A 15,915-nucleotide genomic window follows, 5' to 3' on the forward strand; every position below is an offset into this window, starting at 1 on the left:
AGGAAACCCAGGGAAAAGAGGTAAGTGTGTTTACTCCACTAGTGTCGACCTTTAGGTAACACAGGGACAAGGAAGGACTACCAGGATCAAGCACAGGAGAGGAGAGAGAACCAGAAGGAGGCCGGGGGTAGCACTGTCTTGCTGTCAGTTTGGGGTGTCCATCTAGTCCTGAAGAAACTAACCCTTTGCACCTGTCCATAGTATGGCCTTCTGTTGGGGCACCCAAGGGTTTCACACAGCTACGCTCTTGTGTGCTGCATCAGGAAGATTTCTCCAGGGTGGGCCACAGGTGAGATGCATGACTTGAAGCCTCCCCTGGGACCAGTTCTTGCTCTTTTCTCACATGAGATGGTGCTCTGAATCTCTTGAGTTAGGAAAAAGCACACATCCATGCGACAGCATTTGAGGTTTAAGGTGCTTTGCGGATAGCCTGCCCAAGCTGCAACTGAGAATCCCCTTGGGACCTCTGATCCCCTGTGGTAAGTCTCAGCCACAGAACAATTTGTCCAGCTCAAGCCCTCTTCAGGCCTCTCAAAACCGGACGGAATCATTCCAGAGTTGTAGAGGGAAGCCAGACGCCGTGGCTTCCACACTGACCCCGAGATGACAATTCCTTATTTCCATTTTCAGCAATATAGAGGGGATCTGCTTCCTTTTTCTGAGATTCCTGACACAGGAAGACAACCAAAAAACCAAGACAAGACAGCCACACACTTAAAAAAAAAAAAAAAAAATCGGACCACAGCAGGGGGGCCTCAGAGCTGCAGCTGCAGAGGGCCCCAGCCTGATTGCGACCTTATCCTTGTAAACCAGGCTGCACCCTGGACCACTCACACACAAGACCCATGCACGTGCTGACTGGAGGCAGGGGCATGTGGGTGTCACCAACTGCCAGGACAGATGAACCCAGACACCCTGGTGGGCGTGGCACAGCTGACATGTCACCAGGGGCTGGTTGGGGCTTCGGTAGAACAGGGTTTTGATATGTGAAATGCACCAACATCCCTTCCTTTCTGGAAGCTGTTATGTCCAGAGCATGCATGTTCTAAGTGTCCTGACTATGGGATAAGAGAATTCTCAGATCATAGATGTGAGCAACTGACTCCTTCTAAATGGTCACAGCTCACCTACTCCTACATTTCTAGCTCATTTCCTCTTTCACACTAGTTTTTGAAATTTCTATCTATTTTTATTATAAAAAAAAAAGAATATATTCCTACTAAAGACAATCCAGGTATTGTCTACGAACACACCCAGGGTATACTAAAGCAGTGGTTCTCAACCTGTGAGCCAGGACCCCTTCAGGGGTCAAATGACCCTTTCACAGGGGTCACCTAAGACTACTGGAAAACACAGCTGTTTACGTTATGTTTCATAACAGTAGCAAAATCACAGTTATGAAGTAGCAACAAAAATAATTTTATGGTTGGGGGTCACCGCACAACATGAGGAACTGTATTACAAGGTCACAGCATCAGGAAAGTGGAGAACCACTGTTGTAAAGTGATGTGATTTATATTTATATAACTGTTTGCATGCATTTCAACATCCTGGGGACATAGCTATTGTTCAACAGGAGGCATTCCCTGTGGGGGCAGGACAGCCTGTCACCACAGACAAATGACACAGGATCCTCTGACCTTGTGACTCCCTGTGCCAGCACCTCAGTGGCTAAGAATTATTTAACCTATTGTTAATAACCTATTCCCCCAAGTTGGTGGAAATTTCCCACCATTCATGCCTATTCTTTTTACTTCCTCAAACTGGAAGACAGGAAAGAAAAATTTCATCCCTGGAAGGTCTCTCCTACTTAATTTCCCGACTTTGATGTTTCTAATGTTTTCTTTTCCCAGTCCTCACATCACCCACGTCCATCTGGTAACCGTTTCTCACAACACTCCGGTATCGATTTAGAAACAAAAAGCGCGGTGGCGTGTTCTTGGTCCCGCCACTGCTAATAGTAGTATTTCTTTGGGTAGACAACCCACTGACAGTAACTCTTGCAAAACAGAAAAACCACAAATTCAAAGCATCTAAACCATAAATGCAAACAGAGCAGACAGACTCCTTAGAGAATGAGAGGCAGGACTAGAGAGCTTGAGTTTCCACAGGCATCTCTAGCGTCTTCAGAGAGTGAAAAGTCCCACAGGCTGGGGAGATGGCTCAGCAGGTAAGGAGCTTGCTGGGCAAGAATGAGGATCAGAGTTCAGATCCCCAGCACCCGTCTGAATGCCAGATAGACACAGCAGCCCACCTGCAGTCCCAGCAGAGGGGACATAGTTAGTGGACTGGGGGATGGGCGGGAGCATCGGGAAACGAGCTAGCTAGACTAGCCAAATCGGTAAGCTCTGGGCTCAAATAAGAGACTAGAAGGTAAGGGGTGATGGAGGGAGACTCCCAAAGTCTTCGTATGCACGTGTCTATGTGCACCCACACATACAAGTGCTCTCACACATTGAGCATGCATACACATACACACACACACAATAAATAGTAAAAAAAAAAAAAATAGATTCAGAATATTATTTGCCGATCAAAATAAAGTGGATTCAGACAACCACAACATCCGAATTTAACAAGAAAAGGGAAGATGAGCTTGTGCGTGAGAAGGTGGCGAGGATTTTCCTTCTTGGCTCAGAGTGGCAAAGAGAGAGCAAGAGGTTAGTGTTAGCGACAGAAATGACACACCCCCACCCCCAACTCCCAACCCCCACCCCCGCTTAATGCCCGTATTTTCTCTGAATGCCTCTGCATCTGTGATTCATGTAGCAATTGCCAACACAGGCCAGACTTGATCTCTAGATGTAGTGTTTCAATTACAGAGAAACGTAAGCAACTGGCAAGTGTGTGAAATTTATTGCACTATCTCCTTGCCCTCCATCTTTTATTTTTAATTTTAAAATGTAGGAGGAGCGGGGGGGGGGGGTAGGGAAGAATAGTAGCAGTGAGTGAGTAAAACTGTGAGTCTCAGTCCAGGGAGAACTGAAAGGGCTTGAAGGACGTGTGAATGACCACGGTTCCTCCCTCTAATGTGCCGGCTTGACATGAGTGCTTACAGCGACAGCTGGAGGCACCACTTCGGAGCGTTAGTGCGGCACTCACGGAGCCCTCCCACCGAAGATAGGCTGTTAACCACCAGTGAGTGGCTGAGAGGGACGGAAATGCAGTCTCTGACACTAAGTGAGTTCCCCAAGGACACACGACTGCTGAGAGATGGTAGCTGATGCTAGGTTATTGATTTTTTAGGTCTATGGATGAACCCTGTAATCAGACACCTCAAACGATACAGACAACCAAATAAAATGCCGACCCCCAAGAAGTCCGTTTCTTACCCTGGCAAGGGGAGGAAGGGAAGCAAACTAGAGGTCAAGAGCCAGACCGACATTTCTAAAAGCCAGAACTCAACCGACCCCAGTTCACACTCCCGCACTCCCTCCGTGACTACTTTCACTTTTTCCAAACATTGAATCGAGTCTTAGTTACTGTTCCAATGTTCTAAAGAGACACCATGACCACGGCAAACTGACGGAAGAGACAATTTAACTGAGGGCTTGTTTACAGTTTCGGAAGGTTAGTCCATTATCTTCATAGCAGGGAGCATGGTGGCAGGCAGGCAGGTATGGTGCTGGAGCAGCAGCTGAGAGCTACATCCTGATCCACAGGCAGCAGTCAGTGAGGAAGAGACTGAGGCTGGTGTGGACTTTTGAAACCTCAAAGACCATTCCCAGTGACACACCTCCTCTAACAAAGGCCACACCTCCTCCAACGAGGCCACACCTCCTCCAACAAAGGCACACTTCCTAATCCTTCCCAAACAGCCCCACTCCCTGGTGACCAAGCGTTCAAATATATGAGCCTGTGAGGGCCATTCTCAATCAAACCACCACAGGTCCCATCAACAAGCCTCAGGCCCTCATATACCCACTTCCAGCTTCAAATTCTCGACTGCTTCCATTCAATGACCAATTCTTGTCAATGTCTAACAGCCTGTCAAACTTAACATCCAAACTTGGCCAATGACTTGCCCTCCCAGAAACTCCTGCAACCCCAGAAGCTTTCCCATCCAGGATGATGGCAACAGGGGCCTGAAGAGATAGATGGCTTTATGGATAGAGTACCTGTTGAACAAGCATATGGATGTGAATCTGTATCCTAGCACCCATATAAAAAAAAAACCAAAGGCACAGCAGCACACACGTGTAACCCCAGTGCTGAGGGGCAGAGACAGGGGAACCCTGGAGGCTCTCTGGCCGGCTACTCTCCCTAAGATAGCAAGCTCCTGATTCAAAGAGAGACCCTGCCTCACAAAATGAGGTGGATAAGACTAGTTAGACAGCACAGGCTAGACTCGATGGGGGCAAGAAGGAGGAGGAGGAGGAGTCCTCACAGATGGGTAGAAAGGGATGGGAGGGTGGAGAGGGAGTGGATATGTTCAAAATAAATTGTATAAATTCTCAAGGAATTAATAAAAATAGAACGAGGTAAATAAAATAAAATAAATAAATAAAAAAAGAACGAGGTAAAGTAATTCCAGTGTTCACTTCTGGTCTCTATACATGCCCACATGGGCGCGCGCAGGCGCGCAGCGCGCGCACACACACACACAAAGAGAGGTTGGGGGGGAGAAGCAGCATTCTTCCCAGCGGCTCAAGCCAAGTCATTCATCCTTGTCTCCTCTCTTCCTCTTACACTGTTTCTCTCATGTTCCTTCCCTGAAAGGGCAGTTTATGAGGGTGCCTCCCGAGATTCTTTAACCTGGCTAGCACCTCAGTGCACTCGGTAAGACGGCACGTGCCCACGACTCCCCAGGAGACCTTTAGAGATGCAGCTGTGTGAGCCATACCCATCACGGTCTTGTCCAGCCCCCGCCCAGAACTATTCACCTTCCACTTTATTTTCTGTGCTATTTGATAAGTCCTTCTTAGCTCAAAGTGCATGACTCTAAATTAAATAACTCATGTAATCCTCATAACTCTAGGAGGTTCTATTATTATCCCTTTCCAGAGATAAGGAAAATGAGGTACGCAGAGGTTAAATAACTTATTAGGAAATTCAGAATTGAACAGTCCAGCCAGAGGCTGTTAACCATCTCACCATGTTCCAACCATGCCACATATTCCCCACCCCCACGCCCGTAAATTTTCTTCCTCTAAGTAGAAACACATATGCAATAAATTAACCCAAACACTCTTACCTGGCATTCTTACAGCCAGGACCCACCTTTGCAAAGGACCTAGCTTGATGGGTACACATGCTGTGTCTTGTTCGCAGGGGGGAAAAAATGCAACCAAATGACAGAGGATCAAAGCCCCTGGTCCTGGAGCCACTGCCGAGACCGCCCAGATTAGAGGCTAATATACGATGTTAAATGATTCTTCGGAACTGTATCTCCGAGGCCTGCTCAGGCACGGGGACCAACAGCAGAGCCTGTGAATGCCAGGGCCCTGAGTGTGATGGGTGGCACCGATAGGGGAGTCCCTAGCACTATGCTAGGGGCTGGCAAGCTGCTAGAACCAGCATTGCTCACTCATGCCAAGGAGACGGATGAGTGAGTGGCAGTCAGACGCGCCGTAGGTACTCAAACAGATTGCCTCCTCCTTCTCAAACGGCTCCCTTTACGGAGGTTAGTTTGTAACCCAAACACTCGGGAAGTGGAGATAGGAAAAGGGAGACAGAGAGGTGTGCTTCGACTGCACTGCTCACTGTGTGAACTGATGGTGCAAAAATAAGGACCGCTTCCTCCCACGGGGCTCTTCACGGGTGTGCAAGTGTGGACACACGGTCCACGGATGCTTTGGACTGTGTACAGCTTCCAAACCTAAGGGATTAAAGGAAGTGGGTTCAAAGCCCAGCTCCCCTCCCACCTCTGGCAAATTTTAACCCCAGGCCCTGTCTCAGTTGCAAAATGAGACCCTCACTGCCTCCAGGGGCAGAAAATGGAAGACACTGCAGGGCAGAGGACCTGGCACCTAAGAAAACTCGTTGAGTGAGGGTTATTGGCAGGGACTTTGATCATCTCAATGACAATGTAAATTTTTCACACTCTTCGGCAGTTCAATTTCCAAATGGGGAAATGCAGAAATAAGAAAAATATTAATACTTGATGTTTGGCAAGAGTGGAGAGATAAAGTGAGCTACAGTTCTGATAACCCTGGGTTCATAAAAACAGTTCATATGTAAACCATGCATCACCCAATCCACTGTCTGGCTAGCCTCAGCCCACCCAGTTAATCAAAGCCTTATAGGTCTTCGCTTCCAAACTGCCAATCAAGAAAGATGACAGACTCAGTTCTTAAGCAAACAGTGAAATCAAATCTGTTCTTAATTAAAGCACCTCACTTTTTAAAGCAATTATGGGCTGGGGGAAATGGCTCGGTGGATAACAGTAGTTGCCTTGCAAGCACGAAGACCCAAGTTCAAATCCCCAGAACCCATGGAAAGGCCCGATGCAAAGCACAGGTGTCTATTATAATCTCAGCATGGGGAGATGGGAGGTGGAGACAGGTGGCAAATCCTTGGAAGCTTGAAGGCCATCTAGTATGGTATATGTGGGAGAAAGTCAAGAGACCCTGTCTCAAAAACAGTGGAGGGTGAGGAATGGCACCTGAGGTCATCCCTGACCTGCCCCTGCCCACTCACACTGTGGTACACATGCACCCATATTTACATACAGAGGCAGACACACCAGGAAGAAGAAGAGGGGGAAGAGGAAGAAGAAGAGGGGAAGGGGAAGAGGAGGAGGAAGATAAGAAGAAGGGGAGGAGGAGGGAGCACCAGCAATAAGACCAATTCGATACCTTCAAAAGGCAGGTAATAGAGGACTGTATCAAGTTGGTAATGGTTTGATATCTCACTCCCAAGTTCAAGCAGACTGAAAGCACTCACTGACAGACTCACTACCCTGGTTGACATTTGGTTGAAAGAACTCAATGCCATTTTATTCAGACAGTGTATTTGCACAGACCCAAAGTACCAAAAAAAAAAAAAAAAAAAAAAAAGGCACTTTCTTTCAACAAAAGCCATGGTTAAGCCTGAAAGAAAAGGGTGCAATTATCTAAATTTAAAACTAATGAAGTGCTCTAGGCATTAGCAGTGGAAGACCTCTGTGGTGTATAATGCTAGCTGGTGAAATCCTAGCTAGATGGCAAGGCCCTAAGTCCTTAGTGCCACAATCCTTGTGATGATCTGGGGAGCAACTTAAGCTAGACACTAGCTCATGTCGGGAGAGGTAGGTCAGTTGACATGGAAGTGCCAAGGGGTTCCTGAATGACTTTGAACCTCCCATTTGACCTTTAACTCATCTCAGAAGTAGAGAGGGACTGATTGCCTGCCAGATGACAGCGTTTATGGTAGGGCTAGGCTTTATTTATAAAGAGGTTTGACATCCTTAGCTCCCAAGGGCTTTCCTATTAATAAAACGAGCATGTTAAGAAGGTCACATCAGAGTCCCACGCTATTCATCTACTAATGAATAATATTCATTGGTTAGGAGGTTATGCAAATTTGTATGTGCATGAGCATTCATATTAGATGGGCAGAGGGCAGCTAAGCAAGGAAGACAAGCAATTAGCTCCAATTTCCCTGCTTTCTGTCGACTCTCTCATCGCAGACAAAGCATCTTGTCAGGGAGCTTGACGTGAGTCACCAAGGCTGACCCACAGTTCACAGTGGTTCATTCTCTATGAAACCAGTGTTTTTGCATTTATGAAATCCTACTTCTACATCCCTCCCAGAGCACCTGCTCCTGCACAGACCTACACAGCCAGGGCTCTGAATTCCTAGCACTCGGTACCCTCTTAGTTATTTGCCCACTCACTGTTGGTGGTCTCACCATTAACTGAGAATAATAATAATTCATGCAAATATTATGCCCCTTCTCTCCCAGAATAGAGGCTGTGTCGGAAGACATGGATTCCCTGTAACTTCCTCTAGAGTTTTGTACCCAGAAGGATGGTCAATGTCATCATGTGGGCCACCTTCCAAAGGCTATTCTAGACCATCACAAACATCAGAATCATTGACCGTCATCTGATCAGTGACGCCACTGGAGGTGACAAGTCCTGGTTAGTATGGGGTCAGCTGGGGCACACGGTGGACAAAACATCAAAGGCCTTGAGTTTTCAATTCTTCCCTCTTATTATCTGTTCTGTATCACTCTATAGAATTTAGATATTAATAATATGTTATAATTAATCATTATAATTACAATACTAGTATTTTTATGTTCGTTATGGCATTTCAGAAAGACAACAATAATACTGTAAATCTACTTCCTACAACTGTTCATATAAGGACTGGGTGTTAGGTATCTGAAGATCTGACGTATTTCTTGATAATCAAGTTGCCAGATAAATGTGATCCAATGGGAGAGTCGCACTTTCTAAATCTGCTCAGCATTTTAACCCTTCCTGTCTAGTGTCTCTTGTGGTTCTCACTCTTAAGGCCAGGGTTTTGTTTATGGCATCTTTTGAAACTTGGAAGTTTCCTGGAAACCTAAGATGAAGGGAAATGTTCTAATGCCTCCTAAAGTTGACCAAGGGAATGGTGCTTTGAAGCCCAGTGTGAAGGAGGAGAGGAAATTACCTGATTTTCAGAATTACCTGGAGAGGGAAATAGATGGTCTCAGACCTCCTGAACAAGAATTACAGTTCTGAGGGCTGGAGAGATGGCTCGGTGGTTAAGAGCACGGGCTGCTCTTCTAGAGGACCCGGGTTTAACTCCCAGCACTCACATGGCAGTTCACCCCTGACTGTAACTCCAGTTCCAGGGTTTCTGACACCCTCACACAGACATACATGCAGGCAAAACACCAAGGAACATAAAATAAAAATAAATTATATATAAATATATAAAGTTGGGTGGCGATGGTGCATGTCTTTAATACTACCACTTGGGAGTTAGAGGCAGGTAGATCTCAGAGTCTGAGGCCAGCCTGGTCTACAGACTGAGTTCTAGGACAGTCAGGGCTACACAGAAAAATCCTGTCTCAAAGAAACAAATAATAATATTAATAATAATTACAGTTCTTACTTACCTTCAGAGGAACCCAGAATCCTGGGAGATTTGCTGTTTCAAATACATACTTGTATTTGTGTGGTTATCTATCAAATCTCAGGCCTTTTCAAATGCCACTCTGTTTTAGCTTTGGCTCACTATATTTCTTATTTTATAAAAACAATATACACTGCTTCTAGAATGTTCTACGCATATCCCATTGCGCCATTTTGTGCCCCTCACCTTGAAACACATCTTCTAGGCTGCTAGCTGGTACTCAAAACTTTGAGACTAAAAATATTTCATGGGTTAACGGGCTGCATATTAGGGTGCTGCGGAATATTAGTTGAAGATGTGTTTCATTTGTTTCTGCTGTGGAATATTTGTTTAATGATGCAAAGATGTGCATATTCTTTTATGTTGCATTTGTTTAACTCTGTGAAGCTGTGTTATTGTGCCTGTCTAAAACACCTGATGGTCTAATAAAGAGCTGAACAGCCAGTGGCAAGGCAGGAGAAAGGATGGGCAGGACTGGCAGGCAGAGAGAAAAAGTAGAGGGAGAAGAATGTGGGAGGGGAAATGAAAAAAGGGTGGGGAGGAGGACTCCAGGGGCCAGCCACGCAGCTACACAGCAAGCCACAGAGTAAGAGTAAAGAAAAGTATACAGAAAGGTAAAAGCCCAGAGGCAAAGGTAGATGGGATCATTTAAGTTAAGAAAAACTGGCTAGAAACAAGCCAAGCTAAGGCCGGGCATTCATAAGAAAGAATAATTCTCCATGTGTTTACTTGGGAGCTGGGTGGCAGGACCCCAAAGAGTAAAGAATAAAAAACAACAGCATTAGGGTGGGCACACAGAAGCTATCCGGCTTTTAGATGGAGGTCACCCTTCTGTTATGTCTGAAATTGAGAAAGAGAAAGACAAGAAACTCTTGTTTCATTTCCTGTACAAACCAACATGTTTTCTCTTTAACAACCATTTTTCAAACACGCTGTCATTGCAAGAGTGATGAGTCAGCGTTGAGGGCATTGTCGGGACTTGTTCCTCCTATGACAACAAGCCAAATAGTTTTGGGTTGGTTGCTCTCGGATTCTCAAGGGATTATTTATCTGGGGGTGAAAATGGGCTGCAATTTGCAATGACCACACCGTACCGATGTTTAGTCATGAAGGTGACCTCAAATGAGACCAGCAATTTCTTGGTCTGACTATACTGAAATTCAGCCAAAAGTCCACCCAGTGGGCAAGCTCCAGAGGTTAGACCGGAATGACCAACGAGTGTGAGGGACTAAGACTGGACTATGTGGACAGGCCAGGCAGAGAGAGGGCTGGAGCCAGATGAAAGGGTGTGTGCTCAGTGACAGGATGGAGAGGCTGGGCAGAACTACAAAAGGGGTGGGACAAAGCAACCCTTGTATGCTTCTAGAATCTCCAACTCGGAGCTGCTTTGCATTTTCTCACTAGGAGAATAGCAATGTGACATTTAATGGAAACCTGGCTGGGCAAGGTAGTCCACACCTATAACCTCACTACTTGGGAAGCTGAGGCAGGAGGATTGCTGAGAGTTCCAGGCCAGCCAGGGCAACATAATAAGGCTCTGTTAAAAAAAATTTTTTTTTTTTGATCAAGCAAGCAAGTAGTTAATAAGAACTGGAGGTTCAAGGACTCCTACACACCCTGATGCTCATGACCTGGGGCAGCCTAGGGTAGAACCATTGCCTCAAGAATGCTAGAACTTTTCATAGGTCTTCTCTTTCAGGTCTTTCCCTCAACTACATCTTAATTTCTGCCTTTAGCAGTTTTCAGTGTGAGGCTTCTGGGCCAGCAGCACCAGCATCTTCAGAAAGCAGGAAAGCTTACTCTCAGGTCTGACCCCGGACTGATTGACTCAGAAACTCTGGGGTGGGGCTGGGGGCAGAGCCAGCAGTCTGTTGACTGGAGCCTTCCAAGGGAAGTGGATGCAGCTAAAGTTTGAGAACCATGTTTTTAGATGATATCACAAGATAACCTCAAGATGCGAGAGCATGAGCATTGTAGAAGACTCGTGAAAAAGACGAGCCTCTCAAGTCTCAGATGAGGAATTTTCTAGTCCTGGTATTTTGAGACACATGAAAGGGACTTGAGGTGGTTGGGTGGGCTCAGGACCTCACCATCTCTTGCTTTGAATCTCACCAATTTCTAACGTCTTTCCACAGTGCTACTGAAGATTTCGGTTTGACCTGAAAAATCTGACCTCACTTGTTAAACCCCAACTTAAAGCCCTTCGTTAGGAGCTGGGGAGATGGCCCAGGAGGTAAAAATGCTTGCTCCACAAGTGTGAGGAACTGAGTTCAAGTGTCCAGCACCCATGTGAAAATCCTCATAAACCTGTAACCCTCAGTGGTGTGGGGGACAGAGACAGGAGAATTGTAGGGGCCTGCTGAATCACCAGCCTGGCTCCAGGTGCAATGAGAGACCCTACCTCAAGAGAATCAGGAGGAGAGGGTAGAATCAGATCCCCCAAATCCTCCTGTGGTTTCTATGTGCACAAACGGGTGCACACATACACATGTGCACATACACCACCCACATACACACACCTGCCTTCGGTGGCTGCATCGTGCCTATAAGATAAAGTCCCAAGTGTCTGGCCCACAACCCCAAATCCTTCATTATCTGCCTCTGGTAACTTCCCTGGCCTTGTTCTCTTCCACAGCCATGTCTCCCTATCTGCAGGAAGCTTATACTGTCTCTGACATCGTGCCTGACCGTGTCACTGACCTCGGTCAACAGCATGGGGCTGTGGGGATAGCCACCTCTCACTTCCCAGCAAACTTGAAGTGTAACAGTGCTGTGCCATCTTTTTTGTCTGTTTTGTTTTCCAGACAGAGTTTCTCTGTGTAGTTTTGGTGCCTGTCCTGGATCTCATTCTGTAGACCTGGCTGGCCTGGAACTCACAGAGATCCACCTGCCTCTGCCTCCCGAGTGCTGGGATTAAAGGCGTGCGCCACCACCGCCCCGGTGTGTTGTGCCATCTTATGTCCTTCCCTTTGCCATAAATGAAGCCAATACTGTTCTCGGGCAGGGCCGGTTTGTTTTTGCTCTTAAGTTAATGCGGGGCTCTAAAAGAAGACACACGAGGACCCACCTGGCTTTGCAGCATCAGCATCAGTGAGCAAGAAGCTTGAGTGACCGGAGAGCGACGGCATTTGGGGGCACTTGTTATTTAGCCCAAGCTGATGACAGCAACGCTCATCACCTTCCTGCCCTGCTTGCAGGGCCTTCTCCCCTCTGTTCTACCGTGCTTTCGATGACTTCACTTCAGCTGCCCATTCTATCCTTAGCTCCAGCGGTTACCTCTCAACCTGATCTTTATCTCTAGATGGTCACCCTCACTTTTAGAACCTCCTATAGATGCCACAGACCTGTAACTGTGTCCTGGGAGCTGTGTTATGGGCTTGCCATCTAATAGCATTGTTATTATTATTATTATTATTATTATTATTATTATTTATCATACCATTGCTTCACTATTTAACAAAACATTATCACTCACGAGGAGACGGGCTCAGAGAATCAAAGCAGAGTGCCCAAGTTTCCCAGCCACAGTGAGAGCCAGGGCTCACACCAGGTGGGAGTCTGGCTTTGAATCCAGCAATCTGCCCTGTGCCGCATACCTCTGTCCCTCCCCAGCTGCAAGCTTTCTGATCCTCCCACTCAACTGGGAAGGAGAAGTCTTATAGCAACAACAGCTGAAAGCCACACTAATCTCAAACTCGCAAGATTTGCAGCCTAAAAATGCACCCCGGGCACTGAGAAGACACTCACTTTTTCTGTATGGTGTATTTATCCTAAGGTAGACGAAGCACTGGAACCACAGGAAAACAGGGCTAGTCTGTCTGACCTTTCCCTTCCCAGGTCCAGGCTGCAGGGGTGGGGTGGTATGACAAGACAGGCAGATGGCCACTGAGAACACAGAGGTCTTTAAGGGTTTGTTCCAGAGGAGGAGGCAGGAGAAAGTTTACAACTCCAACAAGTGATACACGTGATATCTTAGGTTTAGAAACACAAATAAGCATGTAGTCAAGTGTCTATTTGATTTCCAGATTAAACAGCGAAGCGGCGGGGTGGATATGGTGGCAAAGAACCAAACTGGACCACCTGAGACATATTCCATCAACCGCATAAAGTCAGAAACACAAATGTCGGTTTTCTGTCAGCTGCTGGCATTTTGTTTATAAGGTTGAGAATTTTCTTTGTGTTTCTGCTTCTCTCTCACACTTTTAAAAAGACTAAAAATCATAAAACACTAAAAAAAAATTTGTTCATCACCCCAATCAGTCAGACAGAGAGAGAGAGAGAGAGAGAGAGAGAGAGAGAGAGAGAGAGAGAGAATTTAACAAAGTACCATGATATTCTTTTCGGAAAAACATTCACAGGGTTACAAAGCGTTGATTACTAATTCAAATTCATTTATCTCTCCCATCCTTTCCCGGTAGGATATATTTATTACCTTTAAACGATACCATCAGTAACATTAACATTTTTCTCCTTGGAGAGTAGAAAGCTGCTAAATGCTCCAAATGACTGTTGGGCCAGTTTGGACAGGTCTGATTTACTCTTAAAACAATCATCCGCTTCACAATAAATGGTAAGAGCCAGCGTTTATTGAATGCTTGGTGCTATGCTTGACATTTTTTCAGACACTTGGCTCATATAATTTTCCAAACAACGAGTGCAATCAGTATTGTCACTTTATAGATAAGGAGAGCAAAGCAGGCGCAGAAAGCCTGAAGGAGACAGAGGGAGTGAGAGAAGGGTAGGCAGGGGCAGTAACTGCACAAAACCAGAGTTAATGATTCACTTACAGCCCTCAGGCAGCTCCTTTCAGCAGAGTCTGTACGGGAACACACACACACACACACACACACACACACACACACACACACACACACACACACACCCTTCTTCATCGCAGGGAGAGGCCAATGTCCAGCAAATCCCCCCCCCCTTTCCTCTGCCTGCCCCCCTCCCATCTCCAACTCTCCATCCCGACGACAGGCGGTGTCCAGCAAATTGCTTGGCAACACGCGCAGGAAACTCCATCCAAAGCCCGGGGTCCAGGCGGCCCCTGGGCGCTGTCCAGCGGGCAGAGAGCCTGAGAGGCCAGGCTGGGGTCCTGTCTCAGAACACCCCGAAGCTGGGGCGCAACGCCAAGGCCGGGATTTCCAGCGGGGGTGGGGCGAGGCACCGTCTCCAAGGACACCTGTTGTCGCCTCCCCACTCAGGACAACGAAGCCACCCTGGCCGACTTGGATCTCAGGGGAAGGCACTGGCTGGCAAGAAGTGCTGTGAGGAGTGTGGGGGGTCACGAGAGTCTCCCCAGGAACACCCCGCGGAGGTCGCTTTGCCTCATCCCTCCTAATCGGGGGCCCCCTGCAGCTGGCGGTACGGTGGCGCTCCGCGTCGGCTCGGTACGCGGTGCTCAGGGATGCACGGCGCTAGGACCTCGCGGCCGGCGCCCCCCGCCGTCCACCTGCGGCGCCTAGGTCGCTCCCCGGCCCGGGTGTACTCACCGGCGTCGCGGTGAGCAGAGTCCCGGCGTCGGCGCGGACGTCCGCGCCACCACCCGCTCCCCAGCACAGCCTCCGTCCCGCCGCCGCTTCAGCAGAGCTCCCTCCGGGTCGCCGCGCCACCACTGCCCGCTCGCGACTCTGGGCTCGCAGGGCGCCCGCCGGCCCTGGGCGCAGCTCCCGCCGCTCCTGATTGGTCGCGGCTTGTGCGAGAGCCGCGCTCTGATTGGACAGGAGGAGTGGGATGGGCGGGGTCACCCCCAGAGCCCCGCTGCCCTGGCCTTGGTCCCCACCTCACCTAGGGCCAGCAGGACTCTGAAACCCGCTCTGATCCCCTCTGCACCCAACGAGGTTGGCAAAGCAAGCAGCTGGGGAAAGGAACCGTGTGCTAGGGATCATTATGGAGTCCAGCTACTCCCCCTGCGCGCTGGTGGTTGTGAACCTCCACCATGCTGGGAAAGGTGCTCTTCTGGCCTCTCTCATGCAAGCCACTTGGACTTTACATTTATTTTTCCGCACTTTTTAAACTGCAGAGTGTAGGGCTTAGGAAAGATGCTTGTAAACGGTAGGTGTCAAACAGCGTTTGTGAATTCAAGTTGAACTCCGCACACAATCTGTGTATGGTCCCTACCTACCAGAGCTCACCAAGGGAAAGCGATTTGTCGGAGAGCCCAATACTGTCAATACATTAAGAACACTGAGCTAGGAACTACTGTCCAGGAAAAGAGCAAGATGGGCTGATGTCACCGACAAAGAACTTAATATCTAGCTGGAGAGATGAGTCTGATTCATAACATAATAATTACCCTAATATTAACATGGTGTATATTAGTTGGCAGGCATTATTCCAAGAACTTTATACACACTTTTATAATCCAGAAATTCAGGAAAAGTCTGCCATAAAGACATCTATATGTGCGTGAGCCTCAGGGGTAGAACACAGATGCTCTGGAGACGACAAACTTTCATCTGAAAGACAGCAGCAGACCCTAATCCCTGCGGGGAGAAGAGGGGACAATAACTGTTCCCACCATGCATCTCTTCCCTCGCAGTTCTTTAACCCTGTCACCGTTCCCACCTACCTGTTCTGGATCTTTCTAAAAAGTAAAAAGAAGCGGTGTAAATCCGCATGCCACTCTTACATCTGCTCTGCCACCCAGATGGGCAATGGGTAAAAGCAGCTCCATTTTCTGTCGTTTATATTAATGAACAAGTAAACAACACACCATATGCGATCATTTTTCTACGAGCATTTCTTTCCTTCTGTGCTTTTAGGCTCACAGAACCCTTAAGAAGTGTGGCTGGCAGAAAAGCGCTTAAAAGATACTAGCTGAGACCTATGCTCTAAACAGTGAATGCATCCATCCCAGGT

General features: G+C 47.5%; 1 protein-coding gene across 1 annotated transcript in view; it reads right to left on the reverse strand.

Moving 5' to 3' along the window:
- Positions 1–14,657, reverse strand: part of Ston2 (stonin 2) — a 152,036-nt gene extending 137,379 nt beyond the window's left edge. The window contains exon 1 of the mRNA XM_059279359.1: positions 14,547–14,657. The gene's annotated coding sequence lies outside the window, so the exon portion shown is untranslated. The remainder of the gene's footprint in view (positions 1–14,546) is intronic.
- Between the last annotated feature and the right edge of the window lie 1,258 nt (positions 14,658–15,915).

This window comes from Peromyscus eremicus, chromosome 14 (assembly GCF_949786415.1).
Source record: "Peromyscus eremicus chromosome 14, PerEre_H2_v1, whole genome shotgun sequence".
Taxonomy (NCBI): domain Eukaryota; kingdom Metazoa; phylum Chordata; class Mammalia; order Rodentia; family Cricetidae; genus Peromyscus; species Peromyscus eremicus.